The 13,618-nt window shown below is 44.5% G+C and overlaps 1 protein-coding gene across 2 annotated transcripts in view; it reads left to right on the forward strand.

The window, feature by feature from the left end:
- Window positions 1-13,618, forward strand: part of LOC118228126 (zinc finger protein 469) — a 211,904-nt gene that overhangs the window by 183,464 nt on the left and 14,822 nt on the right. The window lies entirely within an intron of this gene.

The following is a 13,618-nucleotide window of genomic DNA, read 5'->3' on the forward strand; positions in this document are numbered from 1 at the left end:
ATAATACTAGCAATGAAAAACAGACTACAGAGATAAACAATACAAATGAGTAAGGAAGTAATACAGTTTGAGGTCTCTAACGTTTTGTGACAGACCGTCATATATTGTGCTGCAGATCTGCCATCTCGGGCCTCCTTCTCTTGCAGTTTTTCACAGTTAGCCAATAAGTGCAAATGGCACCACCTGTCTTGAGTGTTTGGGGAAATAATTATGCTTCCCCTATCTGGCAATGTTTAGAGCAGGATAACAGGAAATCCTCCTCAGCGTCAATTATTATTTTACAGCAATGGCTTAGCCTGTCCTGTGTGGTCAGCCAGCCCTTATTATGCATTTCACCCCTTTTTTCAATGGCACGGCTCTGTTCTCTCCCTCTTTCCCTCCATTACCCCCCTCTCTCTGTTTCTCTGGTTCTGTAAGTTGTTATTCTGCGCTCTACCTGCCTCTGACCCTGAATTGGTTCCTTAAAGCCGTTTCCTACAGTATTCATCACGGCCGACGTTGCTAGCATTTTGAGGAAATGTGCGACTTCCTCCCCATCAATCTGCCCTCGCGTCTCCTCGGACGTCACTCCGCCGGCGCCTGTAAACACGCGAGTGTTTACCCCGCTCCGCCGCGCGGCCTCCGAAGCGCCAGAGGCGGGTCGGGGTAACATCAGTCAGCGCCGCTCACGAACCGCGCGCACGCGAGCGTACGCCATGACCGGGGGGTCAGTGCACATCGCCTCCACAGTCATTGCGGCGCTTTCCTGGGGGGTTGGCTAATGTGCGCGCCGTATGGAAGCTTGCAGATATATCGTAACCCCCCCCCCCCTCCCATCCACCCCGCCACATACACATGTCCAGATGGGGTTATGTATGCAGGCCACTCCCATGGCCTTCAGCTGCGTTATTTTAGAACTCAAAATTACCAGCCAGGGATCCTTTCTCTGTCTTCTTTCTTTCAAAAAAGCAGATGTGTTGCTACTCGCATAGAAAGCCTCCTGACTTCATACCCTGTCAAAGCAAAGGTTAATTCACGGGGTCAGAGGTCGAGAGGTCAACCCTGGACAGGGGTCTCTGAAGTATTTTCCTATTCCTCCCCCAGTCCAAGAAGTCTGTGTGCCACTGGCTTTTCACGAATACTCTCCCAAGTCTTCCTCAAAGATTTTTAACTATTACCCCGGAGCATAGCAAAAAAGACAGTATACTCTTATCCTTCACAACTGTAATCAGTTTCTTATTTTTTAGTCAGAGAAAATGCTGGCAACATACAACTGAAATGAGTTCAAAGTCCAAAAAAGGTAAACGGTACGCTTAAACTATAATCAGGTATCATGTAGTTGTTGTTTCTTTTTTTATTGTTTGTTTTGTTTTGTTTCCGTCAAGCATAATTTGATCTTTGGCTGAACTTTCCAGCTGTTTGGAGACTCATTCTTCAGTCACAATGGCCTGTCTTTAACCCCTCTCTGTGAAGGTGATTATAGTGGAAATAAAACGAAAGGAGTGAGAAAAACTGGAAGACTTTTCCTTTTATTTCTCCCTCTCTCCTGGCTTTCTCTGACTGCGTTGCACAATGGAAACGAGAGCATTTATTTCCACGAGCACCATAGGTTTGCATCTGTCAAACTGAAAGGAGGATGTAGTTTTCTAAATAGCTGTGTTTTCTACTGGGAGACTTGGCGCTTATGCGCTTCCAGCCGTCCAGAGCAGAGTGGTGATGAGCCCCCCCGGCTGTGGGGGTCTTGGCAGGCACACGAAAACACACAGAAGGTTAATGTCTGCCTGTTGATGCACCGCCCAGCAATGCTGTTAGTAGTTTGATAACCCACCACTGCAGGCATCAGAGACCAAGTGAAACAAGCCCTGCTGTGCAGCTCAGTGCTGGGGCTCACTTACCACCTCTGCAGGTATTAGAGACCAAGTGAAACGGGCCCTGCTGTGCAGCTCAATGTTGGGGCTCACTTACCACCTCTGCAGGTATTAGAGACCAAGTGAAACGGGCCCTGCTGTGCAGCTCAATGTTGGGGCTCCTCCACCCCCACAAATATCAGAGAGCAAGTGAAACAGGCTCTGCTGTGCAGCTCAATGTTGGGGCTCACTTACCACCTCTGCAGGTATTAGAGACCAAGTGAAACGGGCCCTGCTGTGCAGCTCAATGTTGGGGCTCACTTACCACCTCTGCAGGTATTAGAGACCAAGTGAAACGGGCTCTGCTGTGCAGCTCAATGTTGGGGCTCCTCCACCCCCACAAATATCAGAGGGCAAGTGAAACAGGCACTGCTGTGCAGCTCAATGTTGGGGCTCACTTACCACCTCTGCAGGTATTAGAGTCCAAGTGAAACAGGCCCTGCTGTGCAGCTCAATGTTGGGGCTCATCCGCCACAACAAGTATTAGAGACCAAGTGAAACAGGCCTGGCTGTGCAGCTCATTGTCGGAGCTCACTTACCACCACTGGTAAAAGAGAGCCAGTAGAAACAGACCCAGCTGTGGAGTGCAGTGTTGGTGTTCATCTACCACTGCAGGTATCAGAAACCAAGTGAAACAGGCCCTGCTGTGCAGCTCCATGCTGGGCTCTTATACTGGCCATCTGTTGCTTCAGCTTGGAGGATCCTAAATGTTACTGACTAAAATATGTATTTCTTTTTAACTGTGTAAAACAACCCTTCGCTGAGACTATGCCCTGTAATTAGCAATTATCCAGATCCAATTGTGCATGAATCAACCTGCCATTTACCACTCTGACAGACCAATGAAAGGTTCATATTCAGTTGTGTAGCAGGTATTCAGTTTTCACTGTGTGTGTGTGCGTGTGGGTGTGTGTACATTAGTTCATGTGTGTGCTTGAGTTTAGGTGGGGGTTCGTATGTGCATGTGTGTTCGTGACTGGAGGTGGACAGTATCGTGCAGTATGCTTTTCCGAAATGGGATACATTGGAACAGTAGCGAATTTCTGGCTAACAGTACTGCCTTTTGTTTTGCTCTTCAGAGGAATGTTTTGGTTTCTGAGGCTTGTCCCCTTCTCAGACTACCCTGGGGAGAATGTGGCAGCCTCTGATCTCTGAGTGGCATGACTGTGGACTTGATTAATTTGCTGTTAAATAAACTTTCCTGCCATTTCAGGAAATTCTTATGGGGGCGCTGTAATAGCTCAGGCCATACAGCCCCAGTAGTGCTTTCTCTCTATGTGAAGCTCTCAATACTCTGTATTAGGCTACTCCCAGGACTCTGTGTAGAGCTCCTCTTAGACTCAGGACTTCAGAGGTAGCTCCTCTTAGACTCAGGACTTCAGAGGTAGCTCCTCTTAGACTCAGGACTTCAGAGGTAGCTCCTCTTAGACTCAGGACTTTAGAGGTAGTTCCTCTTAGACTCAGGACTTTAGAGGTAGCTCCTCTTAGACTCAGGACTTCAGAGGTAGCTCCTCTTAGACTCAGGACTCTATGTGGAGATCCTCTTAGACTCAGGACTCTATGTGGAGATCCTCTTAGACTCAGGACTCTATGTGGAGATCCTCTTAGACTCAGGACTCTATGTGGAGATCCTCTTAGACTCAGGACTCTATGTGGAGATCCTCTTAGACTCAAGACTCTATGTGGAGATTCTCTTAGACTCAGGACTCTATGTGGAGATCCTCTTAGACTCAGGACTCTATGTGGAGATCCTCTTAGACTCAGGACTCTATGTGGAGATCCTCTTAGACTCAGGACTCTATGTGGAGATCCTCTTAGACTCAGGACTCTATGTGGAGATCCTCTTAGACTCAGGACTCTATGTGGAGATCCTCTTAGACTCAAGACTCTATGTGGAGATTCTCTTAGACTCAGGACTCTATGTGGAGATCCTCTTAGACTCAGGACTCTATGTGGAGATCCTCTTAGACTCAGGACTCTATGTGGAGATCCTCTTAGACTCAGGACTCTATGTGGAGATCCTCTTAGACTCAAGACTCTATGTGGAGATCCTCTTAGACTCAGGACTCTATGTGGAGATCCTCTTAGACTCAGGACTCTATGTGGAGATCCTCTTAGACTCAGGACTCTATGTGGAGATCCTCTTAGACTCAGGACTCTATGTGGAGATCCTCTTAGACTCAAAACTCTATGTGGAGATCCTCTTAGACTCAGGACTCTATGTGGAGCTCCTCTTGGACTCAGTACTCTGTGTGGTCTCTTAAACTCAAGGCTGTCTGAAAAAAATCACATTTTTGTCACAGATGGCTCCTGCACTGCTCTGGGGAAGACGTTCTGGGCTGCATACGGCTTCCGTCATAACAGTGCAGCCTCTCAGTGCACGAGCGCGGATATGCCAACACTAGCTGAATGAACATTCCTGTGTAGGAGAGGTCCTCTGAGCAAGGAAACCGGGCTTAATTGAGGTTTCCATTTAAAACAGTAATTGAACGAAATGCTGTTTATTGCGAACTGTGACCCATACAATGCTTCCCCAGCGCTGACTTCCACATAATGTCATCCCCCTAATATTCCATGGTCTCTGCACCCCTCTCCCCTGTACATGAGTAATGTTCCAGAAACTGGGTTAAAAAAGGAAAAAAGTCACTTTTTAAACACCGGGAAACTAAGATTCCATCATGGTTGCGGAATGTTGTGGTTACCAATATGGAAGCGAAGTCGCAACTCCAATGGTTGGAAAAAAAACATGTCTGGAAGAAAAAAATAAGAACAACTTGGGCGAGAGAGGGGGGGTGGGGGTGCTTCTGGAATTACACACTATACCCCCACCCCCACCTAGCTTATTCTCCCACTTCCCCCTGCCTCCCCCACTGTGCCATGCTAACCACACATTTTTCGGGAGAGGGAAAACAAGCCTTCTATGTTGCGAAGTGCTGCATTTGGATCACCCAGCCAAGCTCCTAAGTGACATCCTGAAATATGACATCTGCCCAGCCCCCTCCTGCAACCTCTCATAAATTTGACGAAATTAAATAAGAATTGAGGAAATGAAAAGTATTAAACTTTTTTTTGCTTTGCTTTTTAAATTTGCCAACTCAAAAGATAGAGGCTTTGGCAAACTACTTGGAAGTTTATAAAATGAATTGAATTCAAACCAATAGCCAGTGGCTGTTTTCCCCACTCCATGTCTCACTGGGCGAGAGATAATGTTTATTGGAGGGGAGGCACCTGGTTGGACAAGCACAACTTTGCCTTGCCTCTACAGACTGACATTGGCTGAGGCCAGACTCCAACCTGCAGCCACAAAAAAAGAAAAAGAAGAAAAACATAGAACAAAAATTAAATTTGTACATTAGGATTTCTTTTGTCCTTTTTTGATGTGGTTGAATGTATTTCATTATCTCTTGCCCTGTAGTCCACAGTGTGGTCTCTTTCAATGGAGGCCTTTGGAAATGGAGGCTCATTGTTTAAGTATTTGATGCTTTTCCCTATCTGGGTCTTAGCTGGGCAGTGCTGTGCTACGCTGTGTCAGAGAGGTTCACAGTGTTTGTGTTGTGCTGTGTTCACTGTGCACTAGCACTATTCTGCAGTCAAGCTCTGCTTTGTCAGGTGTGGTGGGAGATGTGAGCTATTTCAGGTGTGGTTTGAAATGTGTTTTTCTCAAGTCTGGTCGAGGTTGTGTCTGTGACTGTGGAGCGCTGCACCTGGATTGGCCGTTGTGACAGTAATGAACCTATAAGAACCTTGACCTTATTTACTCCCTGCAGAGCTCGGCGCCTGCAGGGCTTCTTCCCTGCAGGGGCATCCTGGGAGATCGGGGGCGGGGCTCTCCCTCCCTCACCACCTGCTTAACTCTGATTTATGAATGCAAATCTGGCAACAGGAACCCATTCGGGGTCCGGGGTGGGGGGACCTTCCCCAACTCGGGGTGTGACCAGCTTGACACAATACTGAATGTGCCTTTGGCTGTGAAAAACCAGTTTTCCTGGCCCATTTACAGTAATGGAGGTGTGAACATATTTATCTTGCCTGATGATCCCCCCTCCCCCTCCCCTCACCCTCCAGGAGAAACGGCAGTATTGTTTAAATCTTTAATGACTGGCTTCCTTAATATGGGGGGTTCAGCGCACCCGTTCCGCACGGTCCAGGGAGCTGAGGTAGACTCCAGCTGAAAAACCAGTGGCTCGCTCCCGCCTTCCCCTGTTTAGTCTGTTCACATAGACAGTCACTCTCTGTGTTTCAGCAAATTACAGCTTTGAAAGCTAGCACCTTCACAGAGACTCCAAAAGTTCTTACCCTTCTGAAAAGAAAGCAGAAAAGTAAAAACACAGAATGAGAAGATCAGTGTACTACTGTGAAAACTGCTACACGCACACATTTGAGGGATTCCACAGACATCGTATGACCAATTCATAATGTACTTGGAGGCGAGACGGTGTGGTGCCGTCTGAAGAGAGGCCAACTCAGGCCATACAGGAGTTCCCTGCCATGGTACCCTCAGAGCTATGATCCCTTCTCCATCTGTTACCCTCTCAGCTTTCTACCTGTCTGAATAAAGCCAAACAATATGGAGGGGGTGAAGTATTTGCCCTCTTTTGAAAAAATAAATAAAGTAATGAACTCCTGGCAATATATTACTGGCAAGGCTTTGAGGTATGGTAGGATGGTTGGAGGAAGGAGTTCAGGCTCATTGGTTTGTTGGTTGTTTTGTTGATCACATGAAGGAACGCAAAGTATTTGGTTCAGCGCTCCACTCCGGTCCTCCTTGGCAGAAGAACCATAATGACATCTATGAGGTGGATTATGTGAGCCCAGTTTGTGTCTGAGTACACACTCCTAATTGCTTTCTCATATGCTGCTGAATTCAGCAGAGATGTTTGAGCAATGGGCTTCCAAGCGTTAGTCTCTCTCCCTTCCTGTTAAGGCCCACACATTCTGCACAGACGTTTATTGAAGGGGACTGTTTTGTTTGCGTCCTTAAGTGCAATCATATAGGCATGTGTTACCTGAAATCTTTCAAGGGAAGCAATTTTCGCCATAATGGAAAACCACTACTTCCAAAAAAAACCAAAGGAAAGTATGAAGATTCAACTATGCCTGGGAGGAAAAAGAATGGACTTTCAAAATAAAAATAATCAGAAAAATAAGGGCAAAAAATGGTTTCATGCATGAGACGTGGAAAACTCATCTCATTGACTTGACTGCTTAGCAGTACATGCTTATTGCATTCTCATGGGAAGAACACTTGCAAAGCAATGATGACAGTGACAAAGATAAATGAAAAATAGTCAGGTTTGGCCATTTTAACTTAAGCATGACAGTGGATCACTGGGTGCCATTTAAATGAATAATCTTTTCATCCTTACTTTTAAACAAAAATGTGAATAGCAAAACTGAACAACAAGGAGTGATATCTACTAGTAGAATCACAAGCTGGTGCCCAATCTGCAAGGGGGTATAGCAAGCACGTCATTTTAAATAAATACCTTATACAACAATAAAAGATAAACCAATGATTTTTGCAAAAACTAAATTTTCTACTAAAACTCAGAGAAAAATCTATTACTCAAGGAGAGGGAGAACATTCCTGCAGAGAAATATCCTGCAACCATATCCTTAAAAGTCTAAACTCAAACTTCTAATTTCTGGTACTCTAAAAGCTCTCGGCAATATGCAAACTCTAAGCCCAAACCTTTGATGCTCTCAAATCCGAACCCAAAACTGCTTACTCTGCAAACTCTAATCCAAAACTCTCCATACTCTCTGTAAACTCTTAACTCCACATTCCCTAAAAACGATAGACCCAAAACACTGCTCACTCTATAAACTCTAAACACAAATCTCTGGATTCTTAACAAACTCATAACCAACACTGTACACTCAAAAAAAAATCAACTCAAACTTGAGGCATTCACAAATCACAACCTCCACCTTCAGGAAATCCCATTGGCAGTGTGTACTCAGAAATCATTACAGAGGATGAGTTGAGCGGTTTTCTCCGCGCGAGTGTGCTAGTGAATGCAGCAATAGGCATTTCGTTTCCTCCGTCCTCTGCAAGCTTTCACGGTCTGTTTGCACGTTTCCATCGCATGTGGTGTCTCCTCAGAAAAGAGATCAGGGGGTGTCGCACGAAGCTCGAGTTTTTGTGGTATGCCACTTTAGCAGGAAAATCTTGGATTTTACCATTTCAGCTCTTTTATCAAATTATTTCCATAGATGGCTTCTTTTTGGCGACACAGTTGTTGCCAGGCTCAACCAGTTCAATCAATGAATAAATTCATTTCTGGTTTCAGGTTCCTGGCCAACGTGGTCAAACTAAGCCTACTTCTGATTTTTGTAGATGGCTTCCAAAATGTAAGAGGTTTAGTAAGAGGCCCTTTCTCTTTATGAAGTCAAGTATTGTTTATCCATAAACGATGCCACTTTTCTAAAGTGAATGTTTATTTGAAACAAATCTTTTCATCTTTTATTTGTTTACTGACTTTTGTTTGGAAGGAGATTTGGAACAATCAGACAGTGTTTATATTTCTCCCACACTTCTGTTTCTTCTCGCGTCCTCCTAAAAACACATACATGCATGCTTGCATGTATGCTGACTTTAGTGGTTATCTGTGTGCTTGTGTACTCCTACTTTAGTGCAAGTGTATGTATGTGTGTGTGTGTGTGTGTGCGTGCGTGCATGTGCACGTGCATTCTCACCATAAGTACTGAGGGATAATTTATTCTAGTCCATGGTTTGAAATACCACAGCTGCTGATTGTGGAAAGCACAGTTTGACTGCATAACTCTAAACACATAGTGACATTGTGTGGAAGTGCAAAAATACTCCATCCCACAGTGCTCTCAGTTCTTATCCACACAACCCTGCCCCCACAAAACACACATACGAACCGCTCGCACTCTCCAAAATGATTCATATTTTCATTATACATAAAAGTGAATTATTTTACAAAGAACTGAGCCCTATTTTAATTGTCATATTTGGAAAGTATTCTACTTGAATGATGATTCAGGGGAATTTCTAAATTACAAATTCATTTCCAAAAAAACAAGTGCTATAAATATTCAGTTTTCATTACTTTGTAAACCCTCCCTTTGCATGGATAAAATGACCAAGTCATCTTCTGTAATGTTTCATGCTAAAATAATGTGTGGATCTTTGGCGATTCCATGCAGAATCTTCCAATGTTCTTCCAGTCAACCAGGCTGCATCTGTGGATTGACCTCTTCAGTTCAAACCACAAACTTTTTTTATCAAGTTCAAGTCTGGTAGCTGAAATAGTCAGTTTATGCAAATGTAAACAGGACATTTGTGGTCTTTTAATGATTTCTTAGTTGATTCTGAGGTAATCTTGCGATTGTTGTTCTGATACTTGCTGGAGTTCTTGGTTGTATTGACCTTAAAAAAAGCCCTCATGACTACTTTTTCTATGACTTCTTTGCCTTTCTTCACAGTGATGGAGTTTACTTGTGTGTTACCTCATTTATACACCCCAGTGAAACAGGAAGCTAGGGTATGTCATAATACAGTTCCCTAAGACTGAGTTTAACTTAAAAATAGAATATGAGTGCAGATTCATTTTTGTTGGATTTTATTTAAATAAATTAGGTTTATGAGCAAGTGTGGCATCTTCTTGGAAAAAAAATATCTTGATAAAAATAAATGTGTATTGTTTATTTTATGCAGCCTTCTTTGATCATCATCGTGTGATTAATCTTGGAGGGTATATAATCGCTGCACACTGAAGCATTCCATCCACCCAGTTTGGAGTGATGGATTGATGTGTGAGGAGGGGGTGAGAATTAGCTGGTGATCCTGCTGGGGTGTCTGTGGTTTTGGTGCATGCAGAATATGTGCATAAGAACTAGGAACATCCTGAACTGGTTTGGGAGGTGGGGGGGTGTATTTCCACTGGCCCTGACTTAGCTGACTTGCAAAACAGACTTTTGTTGATTTTTTTCTTAAATTATATAGAACGCTTTTGATATAAAGTCCAGTAATCACATCATTTCCAGTAAAACAAAGTTACACACATAATCCAAATCTTCACATGCAATCCAGCGCTTCAGGTAATCCAAAACTTCACATGCAGTCCAACGTGTCACGTAATCCAAAACTCCACATGCAATCCAACGTGTCACATGTGATCCAAGACTTCACATGCTCAATTGGACGTTGTGTTTACTCTCAACAAGACATTTTTTCCTTCTTTAATTTTCTCCTTGCTCCCACATCAAGTTTCGAACGGCTGGCAGATAGAAATTACGAAGTTTTTCTGTTTCCAGATCACACGCTCAGATTCTGCTGTGGTGTCTAAGCTTTTCCAGTTGCCATCAGTTTTTTAGCCGCAAAAAATCCTCAATATCCCTCTGCGCTGAAAGTTGAACCCCAAACCCCCACCCCTCATGCAGAGTTAAACCCTTCCCCAAACCCGACACGAACGGAGGATTAAACCCTTCCCCGCTCCCAACACTAACAGAGTTAACCACCCGGTCACACACATGCACACGTCTAACACTAACAGAATGAAAGCCTTTGCCACGCCCAACCTCGGCTCAGCCAAAACACCATCAGACACAAAAAAAAATGAACAAAGCAAGTGCTCCAAGAGAAAGATGGGGAAGCCATCTTTAGCAGCGAGGCAAAGTTCAGGCAGACGACAGCGTAGGGATGAATGATTCACTGGGCCTTAAGGGCTGACAGGTTGGACTCCAGTGTGACTTCTGTGAGGGGCCTGCGATCCCTCCACAGGGCTCTTTGTTGTTGTGGGATGCGAGCGGGGTGTCCTCCCTCCGCGGGACGTCCCGGCAAACACAGGGACATGATGTATGGCCCTCGCCTGTTGACTGTCCGCCCGGCTGGCCGGGCCCTGACTGGGGCCGCGCCGCGTCCCGCCACGGGGGCCGCTTGCGCGCGGGAAGCCGGAGACACTCGGGCTTTGAGAGCTCTGGAGCTCGTGAGGGGATGCGAATTTTCACAGCAAAGCCCCAAACCTGGCTCCGGCGCACTTTCCCTAACCGCCCGGAGCTGGGCTCCGTAAATACCACGGACAAGTCGGGACGGAGGCCGGCGAATACCACCGAGAGGTTGCGGACGGGGAAACGGAGGGTTAGGGTTAGGGGGTAGAAGTTTAGGTTCATCCACGTTAAGCGGGCCTTAAGTGACCTTCCTTGTCCTGCTCTCTCTTTAAAATGGCAAAAGCGTTACATTTCAGGCTCTTTTATTTTCACCTCTCTCACTCCTCTTGTCGGTCACTGAAAGAGAGAGAGCTTTAGGAACCCGTTGGACTTCAACAGAATACATCCTCAGGCAAATCTCACCCACCTGGTCACAGTAAAGGCAGCATCTGTGTGGACTTAATTTGTCACGGTGGACTCTGACTATGCCTGAACAAACTTTGCCAATTGACTCTAGTCATAGTGGTCTCTGGCACTGCCTGAACAAACTTCAATAATGGCACCAAGTTACAGTGGGCACTAGTTATGCCTGAATAAACTTCACTTCAGTGATGGACCCAAGTCTCTTGTTGGCTCTGACTAAGCATCAGTGATTTATGAAGCAGAGAGAGGATGGTGGTGAGAGTGCCAACTAGGTGGGGTTTCTGTCCATAAGAACTACAGAATTGTCCAGAGGAAGTTGGATTCTGTTTTGAATGAGAATCAGTGACATTTTTTCCAACACTGGATACAAGTGAGCTATTTTGCTTTCAGACTAAATAAGTCATAAAAAAATTCAATTCATCTATAATGCCCAGGTGGTCAAGTAAATATTCTGATGGAAATCCAAATATCACAAAAGTCAGTTTTGTGAATAATCACTTTATATGACACTAGCACCATACTGCATGGTGCTTCCTTGTGTATTTATGAAGTAGTATTAATATTTATTTCGGAAATTAACTTACCAGAGTGAATGACACAAATAAAGTTGTTCATGCTGTCATAATTTTAGACATGACTAATGAAAAACTGGGTATTTATCTGGCTAGAAAGCTAGATTTTCAACTAGCTTTCAAGATGACTGTGTTACTAAACAGTGCAGGTTGAGTATTCATTTAAATATTCACGCACTAAGGTTGTTTGGTCTCAACGCATGTCCAGTAAGTTCCCAGAATACATTCTAGGTAAAACTTGGAGACACCATTCTCCCTTGATTTGGAATCACTTAGGCTACATCTTTGACTTGAGTCATAGGAGACTCTGACAATGCCTAAACAAGCTTAAGGTCACTGACCCAGGTCATAGTTGTCTCTGATAATGCCTGAACAAACTGCATTTGGATCTGAGATACAGTGACCCAGCCTTTGCCTGTGCATATTGCACCCCCCAACCCCCCTACCCACCCCTCATCCCTCAGAGAGCTGAGTTGTGCAGCTGTTTGACTGGAGCGTCTCATTCATTGTCTGCCATAGATCCTTCGTTTTCTTCCTCTGTACCTGTGCAAACATCAAGGAAGAATGTAAATTTGCAAACCTTAATCCACAGCTATTATAGGCTAAGATAATGACAGATAACCTGAGCCTTTATAGAGGGATATAAAGTAATTTAATGCTGCCTTACTCCCGGCTTTTTATATAATCATTATGTTGTGCGTTAGCTAAATGGGCGAAACCTCTGGTCCTGCCCACGAGAGTGTACCCATACCAGTTCCCTGCTCAGTTACATTTTACAGTTACAGTTTAGTCCTTTGGCAGATGCCTTTAGTCAAAGCATCCTACTGTACATTTCACATGATGATCAAACGCCATTAAAATCTAGAGATGGGCACACTTATAGTCGCATAAGTGCCACCATCAAGGTGCTCGCTTCAAGACCTGAGACAAACGGAGCCACACCCATTCTGTCTGCCCACTTTAATCAGAGCCTTGCATAGAAGAGTTTAAATGTACTGGATGAGAAGCTTTTGAGGGGGGGCAGGGTGTGGCCATGCCATGTGACCTGGGTGGGTCATCAAGTGCAGTTGGAGCCTAACTGTGAGCTTTTACTTTAGAGAAGGAGCAACTGAACTTGCTCCTGTCAGACTGCGTATCAAACTGACTATAGGTGCAAAAATAATTGTACATTTGTGTGTGTGTGTGAGTGAGTGTGTGTGTGCGTGTCTGTCTGTAAATGAAGAGAACTTGGGTTTCAGTGGGAAGGTGCAGTGGGTGAATTTCCAGGTGCAAGTGTTAATGTGCACACCCGGGGCTTCTGTAATGACCTCTCCATCGTTAAGCTGGCCCACACCATGTGCTTTAACTCCCGCACCTTTAAACCATTCTGCAGGTGCCGTGTTTATGTCAACTCGTTAAAAACCTTAAAACCTCAATATTTTTGACAATCTCAACGCCCTTCCAGGGCCTTCAGTGATTTCTTGAAGGCTCACAACTTTGAAATAAGCCAGTAGAGAAGAGATAGCATTAGATTATGAGGAATTAAATGCATCTTCAGACATTTGTTTCATATTTTACTCCATATTATGTGCATTTGGATCTGGTAAAAAAAAGGGGAATAAACAGCATTGCATTCATTTACCAGTACATTGTTCTACCCATTTGTTACCAGTATCATGAGTGCAAAATTGGTTTGTAAATTCAGTATTCTACAACATTCTCTGCATTATGTTTAACTTAAGCACAATCCTTAAAAAGAATTGTCTGTCCAGCGCCTTTATATCTACAAGAGTAGTGGTCATTTTATAACGTTTTCATGCATTTTGCCCCCACTTTGGAATGCCCAATCGACAATCCAGG

This window comes from Anguilla anguilla, chromosome 5 (genome assembly GCF_013347855.1).
Source record: "Anguilla anguilla isolate fAngAng1 chromosome 5, fAngAng1.pri, whole genome shotgun sequence".
Lineage (NCBI taxonomy): Eukaryota > Metazoa > Chordata > Actinopteri > Anguilliformes > Anguillidae > Anguilla > Anguilla anguilla.